The following is a 16732-nucleotide window of genomic DNA, read 5'->3' on the forward strand; positions in this document are numbered from 1 at the left end:
CCTGCCGTACACCTATTTTAATCGACTAGTTTGTTCTTGCTCCCTAGAACTTACTCTTATTTTTCTCGGAATTTGTTGCCGATTTTACACAAGAAAACACTTTTTCTAGGTCGACAAATTCTGTGAAGGTGTCTCGATTTTTCTTGGGAAACGCCGTGCATTACTTTAGTTTTACTCGATGACTTTCCGTCTGTTACTATGAACTGTGACCTTTCTGACAGGAAATCACGAATCCTGTCGCACAACTAAGGCGATATTGCATATGTGAAGATGGTTGACACGGGGACGTTGACATCCTGCTCTGACACATTTCATAGTGAACTGTCTCGTGACAATGGCACTACAGCCAAAGTGGTGATAGTGAACAAATTTTTTTAGTAACACTCCACAAGGAAGACATTGTCATTTCTAAAATACTCCTGGACAATGGACGCCAGTAAAGAGAAGACACTAACAGTTTTTTAATCAGTATCTTGTTTCGCACTGCTAGTATATACGAGATGCGACAGAAAAGTAATGAAACTGATTTTCTTTGCAAGATGTGGCAGCCCTTCAGGTTTGCGTGGGCACAATGTCTTTGACCTTGGTCTATAAGCTGCTTCTAGTCCAAGCGGCACATCGATGCAACTGCTCAGTCGTGAGTTGTGCTGTAATAAGCTAACACATGTTTGTCTCTCTCGTCACGGAAATGGAACCGCATGATATTGTGCAACGGTATGCCAATTCTTTTTGCGTTAAATTGGGTGAAAACGCGACGACAACTTAAAGCTTCAAGAGGCTTTTGGAGAGGACGTTATGGCAAGAGCTCAAGGTTTTCGTTGGCAGAAAATGTTTAGTGAAGGCAGAACGAATGTTGAAGATGAAGACCGCAATGGACGACCATCAACCTCACAGATGGATGTCAACTTGACCAGGGTGCGTGAACTTGTACGATCTGATCCAATATTGGTTCAAATTCAAATGGCTCTGAGCACTATGGGACTCAACTGCTGTGGTTATCAGTCCCCTAGAACTTAGAACTACTTAAACCTAACTAACCTAAGGACATCACACACATCCATGCCCGAGGCAGGATTCGAACCTGCGACCGTAGCAGTCGCACGGTTCCGGACTGCGCGCCTAGAACCGCGAGATGATCCAATATTATCCGTGAAAATGACTGCAAAAGAACTGAACATCAATCGAGAATCGGTTTGTCTAATAGTAACTGAAGATCTTGGTATGAGAAAGATTTGTGCAAAAATGGTCCCCAAAAAATCTCACACCAGAACAGCGAGAAACACGGAAAAATGTGGCAGTCGATCTGTTAGAGCAAATGGAAATCAATCAAGAATTGTTGAGCCGTGTTATCACTGGTGATGAAAGTTGTTTTTTCAGTACGATCCAGAGACAAAACGCCAAAGTTCGCAATGATGCTCAGACCAAGAAAAACTCGCATGTCAACATCAAAAGTGAAATGCATTGCTTGTGTGCTTCTTTGATTCAGAGGGAACTGCTCGTAAAGTGTGGATGCCACCTGGACAATCAGTTAACCGATATTACTACAAAGAAATTTTAGAAAGACTTCGTAAAAGAGTTCTTCGTGTGCGTGACAACATTGCTGATAATTGGATTCTGTGCCACGATAATGCGCCATCCCATACTGCCCTGTCAGTACAGCAACTTTTAACCTCATAACAAAATTCTGTACGACCACAGCCACCTTATTCATCAGATATCGCTCCGTGCGACTTTTTTTTTCTATTTGCAAGAGTCAAAACGGCGGCCAAGTGCCACCATTTTCTGACAACATAAGATGTCCAAAAATCTGTGACGGGGGTCTTGGAGGATATTAACAGAAGATGTGTTCCAGAAATGTTACCATCAATGGCAGAAGCACTGGGAAAAGTATGTGCAATCAGAAGGGCACTAGTTTGAAGGAGACAACACTAAACCTAAAACGTATGCAACCTTTTTTTCACGTCAGTCTCTTTACTTTATTGTCGCACCTCGTATTCTCTGTTATAAAATTTTATTCATGACTGTCAATATTTAACTCCGTTACTCTCTGTTATGTCTATACTGAAACAGATTTATATGTAGACGAAGAAAGATTCTGTGGTACAGACATTGCACATGAAGTGTGAGGTCTGCGACTTTTTGTGGTCTGTTTCGGCTGTCTGGGAGGAAGGCGTCGCCAGTAAAGGTTGCGATATGAGTGGCTGTCCGTGGCGCGCAGCCGCGGAAACCTGCCGCCGGCTGTCTGTCGAGAACAGCAGGGGCTGACACGGCGGCAGGAAATGAAAGAGAGAGGCCGCGCGAAAATCACTTCTACCTCCCTCCCTCCCTCACTCCCACCCTCTCTCCCTGACAGCGCTTACGGCCAGAGCCGGCGGCTTCACCTCCATATCGTCTGCCTCCCTCTTCCCCCACGTCGTCTCACGTTTCTGTCATTGAACCTGTTCTGACAAGCACGCCTTCTCTCTGCCATGCGTGCCAACGCATTACGCAGACACGCATTTTTGTCTCCCTTTTAAGATCTGTGAGAAGCTCTTAGAAAGGGATTTCAAAGCATAACGTTTCGTCGACACCTAGTTCATCGCAGGAGGAGGATGAGGTTAGGTTTTGTACGTTTATATTATCCCATAAAGAGGTGGATGCACCACACAAACAAGAGAGCGGGCCTCCTGTCACGTTCTGGGCGCTACAAAATTAGCTGTGACGGGTGCCAGAAGGTTCGTGCAGTTCAGACGATATTTCATTTCAACACTAGATTTAAAGAGCACATTAGGCTGAATGGGAACAATAACATCACAGTACCAGCATATCTAAAAGGATATTTCCACAATATTTGAGAGTCAGGGAGAGCCTTATATACTACATAAAAGTAAAAAAGGAAGAGTTACTAATATAGTAGAGCCAATGGAATAAAACGCGTTCTAAAATAGAATGGTACAATGTGTCAAAAGAACAGACAAAATTACATAGCATGATGTACTTCCTGAATTTCAGTCAGTATTTGAATAAATGTAATGGTATAAGTGTAATAAATAAGTGCCAACATAATTTGCAATTACGTGCATGTCCTCATATTACAGAGTACTACTTCCATAAACTTCTGGCAGTTTTTATAATTTCAGCGTTGGAAATACTTTTAATGTGCTAGCTTCCATTTTATATGATGACTTCCTATACGAAATGACGTAAGCCAAAATATACGTACATGCAAGGTAAAACATATGATAATAGTGATAAACACGGCGACAACAGACATAATCATGCAACATGTTCCAGGCGTATATCGATATGTTTCATCTCCTGCGCCGTGGTATGTATTGTTAGTAGGTTACTTGTTCCATCAACAAAATTGAGGATAAATGTTGTAATGTGGAACGTGTCAACACAACAGCGAATAATTATATACAACTACATACTTATATGGCTGTATATTGACCACTTACAGACTTTTTTAAAGAATAATGATTGCTGTTCAAGAATTCCTCCTTGGCATACAAGGACATCTTAAGAAGAAACGATTTTAATCTAAGTATGAAATCACTTATACTGTCTGTCGCACATTTTATCTTCATAGACAGATTATCAAAGTAGTTTAGTAGCTGCATATTTCACTCCGTTCTGTGCCGATTTTAGGGTCACTCAAGGGACTATTTTTCCTCCTACGTTTGCACTTGTGAATATCTCTGTTACCCTCACGCCTAGATGCACTGCAGACAACAAATTTATAAGTGAATAAATGTCCTGTGAGGATGTGGTTGATATTTTCAGCAGCTTGAAGACATAACCGCAGGGTGTGCTTAGGTGAATTTCACACACAATTATAATTACTTTCTTTTGTGTTATGAATATTTTTTGCGAAAGCAAAATGTTACCCCATAATATTATCTCATAAGACATCAATGAATGAAAATATGCCGAACGTTAATTTACTAACTTCCGTATCCTTAAAGTTACCAATTATTTTATCTGCCAAAGTAGCCGAACCTAAACATTTCAGCAGGTTACTATATGGCTTTTCCACTATGCACATCTAAGAAGTTACAAGTACTTGTTGCAATACTAGGTTAACAGGTGGGATATTTTTGATAGTAAAAAACAAGATAAACTGGTATTTTAAAAAATTGAAAAGGAGCCATTTCTACAAAATGATTCAGTAAGTTTCACAAAAACGTCGTTTTTAGGGAGTGCTAGTTCTGCAAGGTTCGCAGGAGAGATTCTGTAAAGTTTGGAAGGTAGGAGACGAGGTAGTGGCAGAAGTAAAGCTGTGAGGACGGGGCCTGAGTCGTGATTGGGTAGCTCAGATGTTAGAGCACTTGCCCGCGAAAGGCAAAGGTCCCGTGTTCGAGTCTCGGTGCGGCACACAATTTTAATCTGCCAGGAAGTTTCATATCAGCGCACACTCCGCTGCAGAGTGAAAATCTGATTCTGGAAAAATCCCCCGGGCTGTGGCTATGCCATGTCTCCTCAATATCCTTTCTTTGAGGAGTGCTTGTTCTGCAAGGTTCGCAGGAGAGTTTGGAAGGTAGGAGACGAGGTACTGGCTGAAATAAAGCTGTGAGGACGGGACGTGAGTCGTGCTGGGGTAGCTCAGATGGCAGAGCACTTGCCCGCGAAAGGCAAAAGTCCCGAGTTCGAGTCTTGGTCCGGCACACAGTTTTAATCTGCCAGGAAGTTTTAATATACCCTGTTGATGTTTTTTTGCTCGTCATCACAAAAATGCTTGTATCGCCTGCAAACAGGACTAATCCTGCCTTCTGAATCTTACATAATGGCAGATCATTAACATAAAGCACGAACAATAGTGGGCCAATGACCTGACCCTGTGGTACTTCCACTGAAATTTCTCCCCGTACAGATGATGTGGCATCCACCTTTTTGTTACTCGAACAGCGTAGAGTAACTTCTGGCATTCTGTTTCTTAAATAAGAAATAAACCATGCATTTGCTGAACTAAACATCCCATAAGAACATAACAACTCTAATAGAATATCATGACTGATACACTGAAATGCTTTCGATAAATCATAGAAGATCTTAATAGCTGATATTTTATTATTTAAAGATTTTAGTCACTCAGTAAACTTATAAATATCTGACTCAATAGGAAGATCTTTTTGAAATCCCGACTGGTTAAGTATCCCATTACTACACAGGCTCTTGACAATCCTGGAGTTCAATACGTTTCAAAAATTTTAAAGCATGTTGCGAGGAATGATGCTGAGCAGTAGTCATTCACATTTTATAGAGGCACCTAACAATGTAATATTTAAACCTTTCTGAGAAAACAATGTGAGTTCTTGATGGATTACATAAGTGATTACGAACATCGCATGTTACAGGGCAACAACATTTTAGTGTGGTACTGAACAGACTACCTACTCCATATAAACTTTTACTTTTTAGAAGCATGATTTTTTCCCTTATTTCAGAAAGGGATATGAGAATAATTTTTAGTTCAGTATTGCTTCTTCATCTCAATGTTTTGATTTCTATCTGATACGTATGAACTATCTTTTAAAGTGCTTCCGTTCACTTTAACAGAAATAATGTTGTCTTGTATGACTTCTTTCCCTGGCTCTCTTTTAACAATTTTCCATATTGATTTGATTTTATTACCTGATCCGTCAAATTTTGAGAAGATGTCTGCCCACATTCTCGTTTTTTTTTCGTAATATGTTTTATACTATTTATAATAAAACCAGTATTTCTGGACGACAAATTGTTCTAGCTATTTTTTACTAGAAGTTTTCCTTTGTGAAGAGAATCTGGCACATGAAGTGAGCCAACGTTTCTTTAATAACTTGTCATTCTTACAATTTATTATCTTTTCGCAGACTTAATTCAGAAATGGATTCAAACGTATTAAGTAATGTGCTGAACACACAATTAGCATTAGGCTCAGTGTAATATTCACCACAGTCAACTTTATTAATGTTTCTCTAAAATCTTCAGTATATTTGTCATTAATGAATCCCTCTGTTTTCTTAGAGTGTTTCTGAAATGTGCATGGAGCTAAGTTATGTAATGTAACTTAAGTGTTCGTCGTCGTCTGACAATCCGTATACCACCGGATGCGCATGTGTCTCTTTATCATCTGTTTGTTGAATGAATATATTATTAGTAAGCGCACTGCGATCTTGAGCAACTCAGATACAGAAACGTATGAGTGGTACGAATATATAAATGGATAAAAGCTGATCTACATAACTCTTTCCTTTCAGAGAGGTTCAAGACATTTACAATAAAAATCGCCACAAATTAATAATTCCTGCCATCAACATGACAAAGGGCACAATAATTCATCAATATTTTACCATGAAAGTTATGCAGATACCTAATGGAGACCTGTATACAATGACAGTCACGAATATTACATTTCCCAATAGTAACTCACATCCACATGCTTCTTAATCCATATCCTAATATACAGGGTATGACGAATTTACTTAATTCTGCATTTTTCTATTTACACTGATCAGCAAAAACTTTATGACTACAGACTTAATATTGGTGTAATCCATCAAGCCGACATCAGCGTCACCTGACGAGGAATGACTACTAGCCAGACAAACGTACAGTGCGTGTAGTATCACTGAGCGTGCTGTCCGTGTGTAGAATAGAGAAAGCGCGTGATTTATTTGAGTTTGATCAAGGGCAGATTGTGACGGCTCGGAGGCTCGGCACGAGCATTTCGGAAACTGCACGGCCTGTCGAGTGTTCAAAGAGTGCCGTGGTGAGTGTATTTAACAGGTTGCGAAACCAAAGTGGAACCACGCCCAGACGTCGTGGGGTTGGCCGGTCACCCCTCGCTACAGATGTCGGTCGTCGTAGGCTGGGCAGACTGGTAAAATAGAACAGGCGGCTAACTGTGGTAGTACTAAAATCAGATATAAGATTTTAATGCTGGACAATTATGTTTGGACACGCAGTGCGCCGAGCTCTCTTAACGACGGGCCTCCGCCCACAACGTCCAATCCATGTGTCAGTGTTAACACTACGACAGCGGCAACTACTAGTGTGACCATCGGCACTCGACGTTCGCACAGTGGCAGAGCGTTGCACGGTCTGATGATTACCAGTACCTGGTCATAATTTTCTTGCTGATCAGTATATGTATCCAATGTGGGCAACGCAAAAGTAGGTCTAATAATAAGTAAAAAAATAGGTATGTTGGTAAGGTACTACAGACAGCTCAGTGGACGCCTTACCTTAACTAAGATAGACACGAAGCCAACACACACCACAGCAGCACAAGTTTATATACCGTCTAGCAATGAAGATGATGAAGTGACTGAAAGAATGTGCGATAAGATAAGTGAAATCTTTCAGATAGTTGTACGAGTGGAATATTTAATTGTGATGTTGGTCAGAAATGCGATAATAGGAAATGGAAAAGAGGGAAAGATAGTAGGAGAACATTGAACGGGTAAAGAAATGATAGGGGATGTTACATGTAAGATTTTTGAATCATCGCTAACATTTATTGTTAGTTCAAGAATGATGAGAGAAGGTTGTACACATGGACGAGAGCTGGAGACAGTGGAATGTTTGAGATTGTTTATATAATAGTAAGACAGAGATTTCAGATTTGAAGCTCAAATCAGTATAGGTACGGAAAGCTGACTAAAGTCGGAAATAAGTTCAACTGAAATTTTTACAAAAGACCTAACCGTATTCAGAAAGGTTCAGGTAAAAACAGTCGCCAGCGGACTTTTTGTTGCTCTCAGAAGTACTTTACCTTGTAGTGAAATTGAAGTACTTAGCCGGCCGCGGTGGTCTCGCGGTTCTAGGCGCGTAGTCCGAAACCGTGCGACTGCTACGGTCGCAGGTTCGAATCCTGCCTCGGGCATGGATGTGTGTGATGTCCTTAGGTTAGTTAGGTTTAAGTAGTTCTAAGTTCTAGGGGTCTAATGACCACAGCAGTTGTGTCCCATAGTGCTCAGAGCCATTTTTTTTTAAGTACATAGTTCCTGTGAGTTAATATAGCTAGAGATTATACTTGTCAGCCGGAATAAACTAAAAATTGGTTCGTTTTACCGAACCCCTGACTCCGATTATACAGTTGCTGAACCGTTAAAAGAATTCAAATGGTTCAAATGGCTCTGAGCACTATCGGACTTAGCATCTGAGGTCATCAGTCCCCTAGAACTAAGGACTACTTAAACCTAACTAACCTAAGGACATTACACACATCTTTGACCGAGGCAGGATTCGAACCTGCCACCGTAGTGGTCGCGCGGTTCCAGACTGAAGCGCCTAGAACCGCTCGCACACAGCGGCCGGCAAAAGAAATCTTGAGTCTTTTTTTAAGTACGTGCGCCATTCATACAATTATAGTTGGTGACGACTTTAGTCTATATGTTGGAAAAAATACATGTTTAGAGTTCATTCGAGATTGTACTGAATGCTTTCTCAGAAAATTACTTTTAACAGTCAGTTCGGAGCTCACTCGAGAGTGTAAATGGTTAAAGAACATACTTGACTTCTTAGCAACAAATAATTGTGTAGAAATAGGGGGCATCGTGACGGATACAGGGATTAGTAACCATAAGGCTGTTGTAGCATGACTGACTAAGGTAACTCACAAGATCACCAGAAATAAACGCAAAGTACATCTGTTTACAAAAACAGATGAAGAAACGGTTGACGCCTTTATGAGAGACAATCTCCTTCCGATCTGACTATATAAGCATAGAGCAGATGTTGTTAGAGTTCAAAGAAATGGATATCGATGGCAGTTGAGAGATGCACTGACGGAAAAAAAATCTCTACGTCACGAATGAGTTTTGTGACATACAGGTAAGTTGGTAAACGTGTTTCCAGATTTGACAGGTGATTTCCATTCAAATTTTGCGCCAGTAGCGTAAGAGTCGCGCTAGTAGCGTTACTATGAGGACGAAAAACAGGTTTGCTTTAAATACACGGTCTAACGGTCATGAGGTTTGCTTTGAATACACGTTCTAACGGTCATGAGCGTTGTTTACCTTAGAGAGCTGTGTGTGGTTAGGTGATGTTAGTCAAAAATGACGTCAAAGCGACAAAAACACCATTGTCAACACCGCACTGAGTTTGAAAGAGGTCGTGTAATAGCGCTACGAGAAGTAAGATGTTGCTTCTGCGATACTGCAGAGAGACGTGGCAGGTGTGTAGCCACTGTTCAGGACTGTTGGCAGCGGTGATCACGAGAAAGTGCGGTCGCAAGAAGACCGGACTTCGGATGGTCACGTGGTGATACTGAGCGGGATAACCATAGTGTTCCGCGCTCGGTGTGTAGCTCTGGCGTATCGTATTTCATCTGCAACAGCAGTTTGAACAGCAGGTGGCACGACAGTGGTGCAACGAACTGTTAAAATTTGGTTACTTGAAGAAGAGCTCCGAAACAGAAGTCATGTAAAGTGCATTCCATTAATCCCAAAGCACCGCCGTTTGCGACTTAAGCAGTGTCAAGCGAGAGCTCATTGGAAGGCAGGCTGGAGGTCTGTTGTGTTTTCTGACGAAAGCTGGTTCTGTCTAGGTACCCACGATGGCCGTGTGTTGGTTAGAAGGAGGCCAGTTGGGGGCCTGTCATCAACCAGTCTGCGTGTTAGAAACACTAGACCTGCACCTGGAATGCAGGAGCAGGAGCTCCGCGCACCTTGACTTCAAATTTGTACGTGAGTCTGGTCATTCGACCTGGCGTGCTACCATTCATGAACGGGATTCCAAGGGGTGTTTTCCAACAGAATAACGCTCGCTCACGCACCGCTGTTGTAACCCAACATGCTGAACAGAATTTGACATGTTGCTTTGGCTAGCTCGTTCACCAGGTCTCCAGTCTAACATACACGGGTCATCATCGGTCCATAACTCCAATGTTATCCACAAGCGGCATTGACCGTGCCTTTACTGACTGATTAAGGTCAACAGGAATCAAACTGCATACCACAAACTTCCATCCGGCACCGTTACAACACAATGGATGCACGTTTGGCGGTTATACCGGTACCAGCATTTCACATTTGCAATAGCTTATCTCTCACTTACATTAATCCATGATCTTGCGATGCTGAACATTAACATATGTTACCTAGACAAATCCCTTACCGAAATATGAATACTCTACATTAATTATTTTTTGATGTTGCAATTTCTTCTTTAAGTATATATGTCACATAAAATAATAAGCCATGGTACTAATCTCCCATTGTACACAAAACGGGACAGAACACAGTTGGAGAAACGAGGACAAAAAGAGTGTAAATTTAAAAGAAAACAATATCACCAAGTTCCCTATCCGAGGCTGTTTGTGAGTATGCCAGTATTTTTACAATCTCCTGGCTGCCTTACGAGCGCTTCGCAGGTTAATTTGCATGATGGGTCTGTCACCTAAATGTATCGCTGCCTACATGATTTTCTGTCGGCGTTGTCTCACTTAGGAAAGCTGGCTTCACCACATCGACTAGGACATAAAACGGAATAATGTCAAGACCTGCATTAACGAAGCAGGCGCATTTGCAGTTGGTAAAAGGAAGAAAACAGATGGGAAAAACGAAGTAGAATTTGTGACACAGGAATTCGAGCCATTAATGTAAAACAAATAGCTTATTTGAAGTTTCTAAATACAAAAACATCAACTAGATGGGAAACATACAAAATAAAAAGGAATGCTGCGACACTAATAGTGCGCAGAGCACACCAAGAGTCGTAGGGCTCATTCATAGGCGACTTAGAACACGACGTACACCGTAGACAGCAATATGTATACAAGGTCATGAAAGCCGTCAACAAGGATGAAAAAGACACTGCCTCACTGGACATTATACTCAATGAACAATGTACAATTCATTACAGAGACTTGTCGTGTCACTGAAGGCCGAAGATGACACTGGAGACAGTATGTAGAATGAAACAGTAGATCTAGTTACTATGAAGGAAATACAAGAGGCATAACGGATGAAGAAGTGGAGAGCAGCTGGAATTAATGTAATAAATGCAGAACTAATTAAATATGGATAATTACCACTAGATAAAAGACTTTTGCAATTAGTAAACGAATAAATAGTCTTTGGTACACAGTAAAAAAGACGTAATGAGAAGAGGGGAGTATAGAAGCTTTCAAAACATAGTGCTACAGAAGACTGCTGAAGATTAGATTAGATGACAGCTTACCTAATGAAGAGGCACTAACTACAAATGAGGGGAAAAGAAATGTGTGGTACAACTTGATTAAAAGAAGGAACTGGTTCATAGGACACATTGTGAGAATCGCTAAAGATGCAGTATTTATTCTCAAAAGAAGAGGTTTGTCCAGAATAGAGTAGATGCATCAAACCAGTCTTCTGAATGCAGTGCACAGCAGTAACAACAAAATGAGAAGCTTTTTGTCGATTTTAAATATCTTAAGAAAGCACATGGGAATGCAGTTTCATATTCAAAGCGATACCGTAGTTGAAGAAAAAAAAAACCATCTAACGGACTGTGTCAATTTGCTTCATAAGCGCCGAAGCGTAGGCATCCACAGCGCTTTATCCTACATGACAGAGGCTCCACGTGGCGCAGCAGTGTAATTTGGGCTGCCTAATAAGCAGGCGTTAAGCGACGATACAATGTAACTGTATATCCGACATCGCAGTTCTGGTATGGCCAAAAAGGGTGACCTTTATCGGCCGAGTTTGTATGGCCTGTAACGTGGAGGTAAATAGATCGTTGCTGGTATCATTCCGTTCACTCGCATTTGAGTAATTTTCACGGCACGATGGAGAGAATCGGTTGGAGAGCTAATAAACTGGTCTACCTCTGGAACCGATGCCCTGCCTTCTACAGTAGTTATACGACGAGTACAAGTAGACAGAAGCCTACAGCCAGTCTTCAACGGCCACCGCCAGATCATCGCTTCTAGAAGTGCCTACCAATCGCATTAGGAATTTTTTTCAGAGTGGAACTTCTCACAGTTTGTACCTGACTCCGTACCTCATTCTAGCGAGATTTAAGTATTGTATATAATTGATTCCGTGGTAAATAGTATGATCCGTCGACTCTGAACAATCACTCAGCATTTATTTTAGTCTTAACGACCTTGGTAGAAATGATGTAATCACATTAGGCGTGTTAACTATTGTAGAACGCTAAAGCCTAGCAAACCTTGTTGCTAAAATGTACCGTACGACAGAGAACAATACAGTCCACGTACGTCTTCGTGTGGACCTTCTGTGGATTTGGCCTCAAGCCCTGGGTCGAAAAAATATGAGCCAAATAGCACACTTCCTTCGGCAAAAACTTGCACTTGTGTTGGGACCCACAAACTCAGCAGTGTGGCCCATAAGAAATTCACACACACACACATTGCACTTATCCAATTGTAGCTTGAAACGGTGTAGTCAAAGTCTTTCTAATAACTCCGTCAGACGCATATTATCTTCCTCTAAGAAGGAACCAAGTACCATCATGTTATCCAAATAGACGAACAATTTGTCATCTCGTAGCGCTGTGAAAACGGAGTTCGTGAACTTCCGGAAAGTGCTAGGAGTTGTTTTAAGATCGATGGGCATTCATTTGTACTCGTAATGTCCATACGGCGTACTTAAATCGTCTGTTCTTATGATAGCTCTTCGCGAAGTCGAGATTTGAGAAATACTTTGCCTTTCCTACACCGTCAAGAATGTCGTCTATTCTTGGTAACAGGTATACTGAGTATAGGGAGATCTCATTAAGTCGCCTATAGTCCGCTACTATTCGCCACATTTGCGTTCCACTGACTTCCATCTTTTTTGGAATTCAAATAAAGGGAAAATTCCAACCACTTTTACTTGGTGCTACAAGTGCCATTCGTAAAGTAAGGTCCGATAGGTCGCGAATTGGAAACCAATGTAAAAATAAAAAAAAATATTTTACTTGCAACAGTTTGCTACAGGTTCCAGCTACTTATCTACATAGTTGCCCTTTCGACTGAGACATCTGCGTAGCGTTGTATCAGCTGCCCAATACCATCGTCATGGACGGCAGTTGCGTTTGCTTTCTGCCAATACTCTACTCTGGTGTGTAGCTCACTGTCTGTGCCAGAAGGTTGTCTTCACGGCTAGCAGGTCGTGTGAGCAAAGATGAACATCAGGGGTAGCCAATTATTAGCTGTAATGTGGGTGATCAAACACTTCCCATCGAGAACACTGCAGGAGCATCTTCATTGCCCCTGCGCCAGCCGGTGTGGCCGAGCGGTTCTGGGCGCTGCAGTCTGAAACCGCGCGCCCGCTATGGTCGCAGGTTCGAATCCTGCCTCGGACATGGACGTAGGTGATGTCCTTAGGTTAGTTAGTTTTAAGTAGTTCTAAGTTCTAGGGGACTGATGATCTCAGATTTAAAGGTCCCATAGTGCTCGGAGCCATTTCAACCATTTTTTCATTGCTCCTGCACAGTGAGGCCGAAAATTGTCGAGTAGACCGAAATGCGTGAGAGTAATGTTATGTGGGTTGCATAGCTTCAGGCGAGATCTTTCACCAGGCCCTCGCACTTGGTGGGAGACATTACTTTCTAGCCCTCTTTACTTTCTCACTGTGAGCTCAGATCTGAAAAAAGCAACGTGCCTCGATCGACAGGCCTACTAGAGACACAGCCCATCACATCTGTGCGAAGCTTCATCAGATTTCACAGTGGTTTCCCTTTTGCGCCTAATCGGACCCTACATTCCGAATACCCCTCATATAATGTCATCCTCTAACATCTTTTCAGTTTCCTGTTGTTACTCCTCGTTTTGTGCTTGCAGTATTCTGAAGGGTTGCAAACATATTATTCTAGCTTCTACTTCCAGTAGCCGTTTAATTTCGTGCCTGATACCATCCGCATCCCCTCCCCCAACCCTCCCCCTCCCAATGAACCATGGACCTTGCCGTTGGTGGGGAGGCTTGCGTGCCTCAGCGATACAGATGGCCGTACCGTAGGTGCAACCACAACGGAGGGGTATCTGTTGAGAGGCCAGACAAACGTGTGGTTCCTGCAGAGGGACAGCAGCCTTTTCAGTAGTTGCAGGGGCAACAGTCTGGATGATTGCTGATCTGTCCCTGTAACAATAACCAAAACAGCCTTGCTGTGCTGGTACTGCGAACGGTTGAAAGCAAGGGAAACTACAGCCGTAATTTTTCCCTAGGGCATGCAGCTTTACTATATGGTTAGACGATGATGGCGTCCTCTTGGGTAAAATATTCCGGAGGAAAAATAGTCCCCCATTCGGATCTCCGGGCGGGGCTACTCAAGAGGACGTCGCTATCAGGAGAAAGAAAACTTGCCTTCTACGGATCGGAGCGTGGAATGTCAGATCCCTTCATCGGGCAGGTAGTTTCGAAAACTTAAAAAGGGAAAGGGATAGGTTAAAGTTAGATATAGTGGGAATTAGTGACGTTCAGTGGCAGGAGGAACAAGACTTTTGGTAAGGCGAATACATGGTTATAAATACAAAATCAAATAGGGATAATGAAGGGGTAGGTTTAATAATGAATAAAAAATAGGAATGCGGGTGAGCTACTACAAACAGCATAGTGAACGCATTATCGTGGCCAAGATAGACACGGAGCCCACGCTTACTACAGTAGTACAAGTTTATATGCCAACTAGCTCTGCAGATGACGAAGAAAATAAAAAAAAGTATGACGAAATAAAAGAAATTATTCAGATAGTGAAGAGAGACGAAAATTTAATAGTCATGGGTGACTGGAATTCGGTAGTAGGAAAAGGGAGAGAAGGAAACGTAGTAGGTGGATATGGATTGGGGGTAAGAAATGAAAGAGGAAGCCGCCTGGTAGAATTTTTCACAGAGCACAACTTAATCATAGCTAACACTTGGTTCAAGAATCAAAATGGTTCAAATGGCTCTGAGCACTATGGGACTCAACTGCTGTGGTCATTAGTCCCCTAGAACTTAGAACTACTTAAACCTAACTAACCTAAGGACATCACACACATCCATGCCCGAGGCAGGATTCGAACCTGCGACCGTAGCAGTCGCACGGCTCCGGACTGCGCGCCTAGAACCGCGAGACCACCGCGGCAGGCTCAAGAATCATAAAAGAAGGTTGTATACATGTAAGAAGCCTGGAGATACTGACAGATTTGAGATCTAATTTAATCATAGCTAACACTTGGTTCAAGAATCATAAAAGAAAGTTATATACGTGGAAGAATCCTGGAGATACTAGAAGGATTCAGATAGATTATAAAATGGTAAGACAGAGATTTAGAAACCAGGTTTTAAATTGTAAGACATTTCCAGGGGCAGATGTGGATTCTGACCACAATCTATTGGTTGTGAACTGTAGATTAAAACTGAAGAAACTGCAAAAAGGTGGGAATTTAAGGAGATCGGACCTGGATAAACTGACTAAACCATAGGTTGTACAGAGTTTCAGGGAGAGCATAAGGGAACAATTGACAGGAATGGGGGAAAGAAATACAGTAGAAGACAGGGTAGCTTTGAGGGATGAAATAGTGAAGGCAGCAGATGATCAATTAGGTAAAAAGACTAGTAGAAATCCTTGGGTAACAGAAGAAGTATTGAATTTAATTGATGAAAGGAGAAAATATAAAAATGCAGTAAACGAAGCAGGCAAAAAGGAATACAAACGTCTCAAAAATGAGATCGACAGGAAGTGCAAAATGGCTAAGCAGAGATGGCTTGAGGATAAATGTAAGAATGTAGAGGCTTATCTCACTAGGTATAAGATAGATACTTCCTGCAGGAAAATTAAAGAGACCTTTGGAGAAAAGAGAACCACTTGTATGAATATTAAGAGCTCAGATGGAAAACCAGTTCTAAGCAAAGAAGGGAAAGCAGAAAGGCGGAGGGAGTTTATAGAGGGTATATACAAGGGCTATATAGTTGAGAACAAAGAGATAAAGTTAGTGAACTGGTATTGATGTTGACTCTGAAATATTATGGAAATAGAAGACGATGTAGATGAAGATGAAATGGGAGATATGATACTGCTTGAAGAGTTTGACAGAGCACTGGAAGACCTGAATCGAAACAAGTCACCGGGAGTAGCCAATATTCCATTAGAACTACTGACGGCCTTGGGACAGCCACTCCTGACAAAACTCTACTATCTCGTGAGCAAGATGTATGAGACAGGCAAAATACCCTCAGACTTCAAGAAGAATATAATAATTCCAATCCCAAAGAAAGCAGGCGTTGACAGATGTGAAAAATACCTAACTATCTGTTTAATAAATCACAGCTGCAAAATACTAACTTGAATTCTTTACAGACGAATGGAAAAACTAGCAGAAGCCGACCTAGGGGAAGATCAGTTTAGATTCCGTAGAAATATTGGAGCACGTGAGGAAATACTGACCCTAAGACTTATCTTAGAAGCTTGATTAAGAAAAGGCAAACCTACGTTTCTAGCATTTGTAGACTAAGAGAAAGCTTTTGACAATGTTGACTGGAATATTCTCGTTCAACTTCTGAAGGTGCAGAGGTAAAATATAGGGAGCGAAAGGCTATTTACAATTTGTTTAAAAACCATATGGCACTTATAAGAGTTGAGGGGCATGAAAGGGAAGCAGTGGTTACGAAGGGAGTGAGACAGAGTTGTAGCCTCTCCCCGATGTTATTCACTCTGTATATTGAGGAAGCAGTGAAGGAAACAAAAGAAAATTTCGGAGTAGGTATTAAAATCCACGGAGAAGATATAAAGACTTTGAGGTTCGCCGATGACATTGTAATTCTGTCACAGACAGCAACGGACTTGGAAGAGCAGTTGAATAGAAT

This window comes from Schistocerca gregaria, chromosome 7, assembly GCF_023897955.1.
Source record: "Schistocerca gregaria isolate iqSchGreg1 chromosome 7, iqSchGreg1.2, whole genome shotgun sequence".
Classification (NCBI taxonomy): domain Eukaryota; kingdom Metazoa; phylum Arthropoda; class Insecta; order Orthoptera; family Acrididae; genus Schistocerca; species Schistocerca gregaria.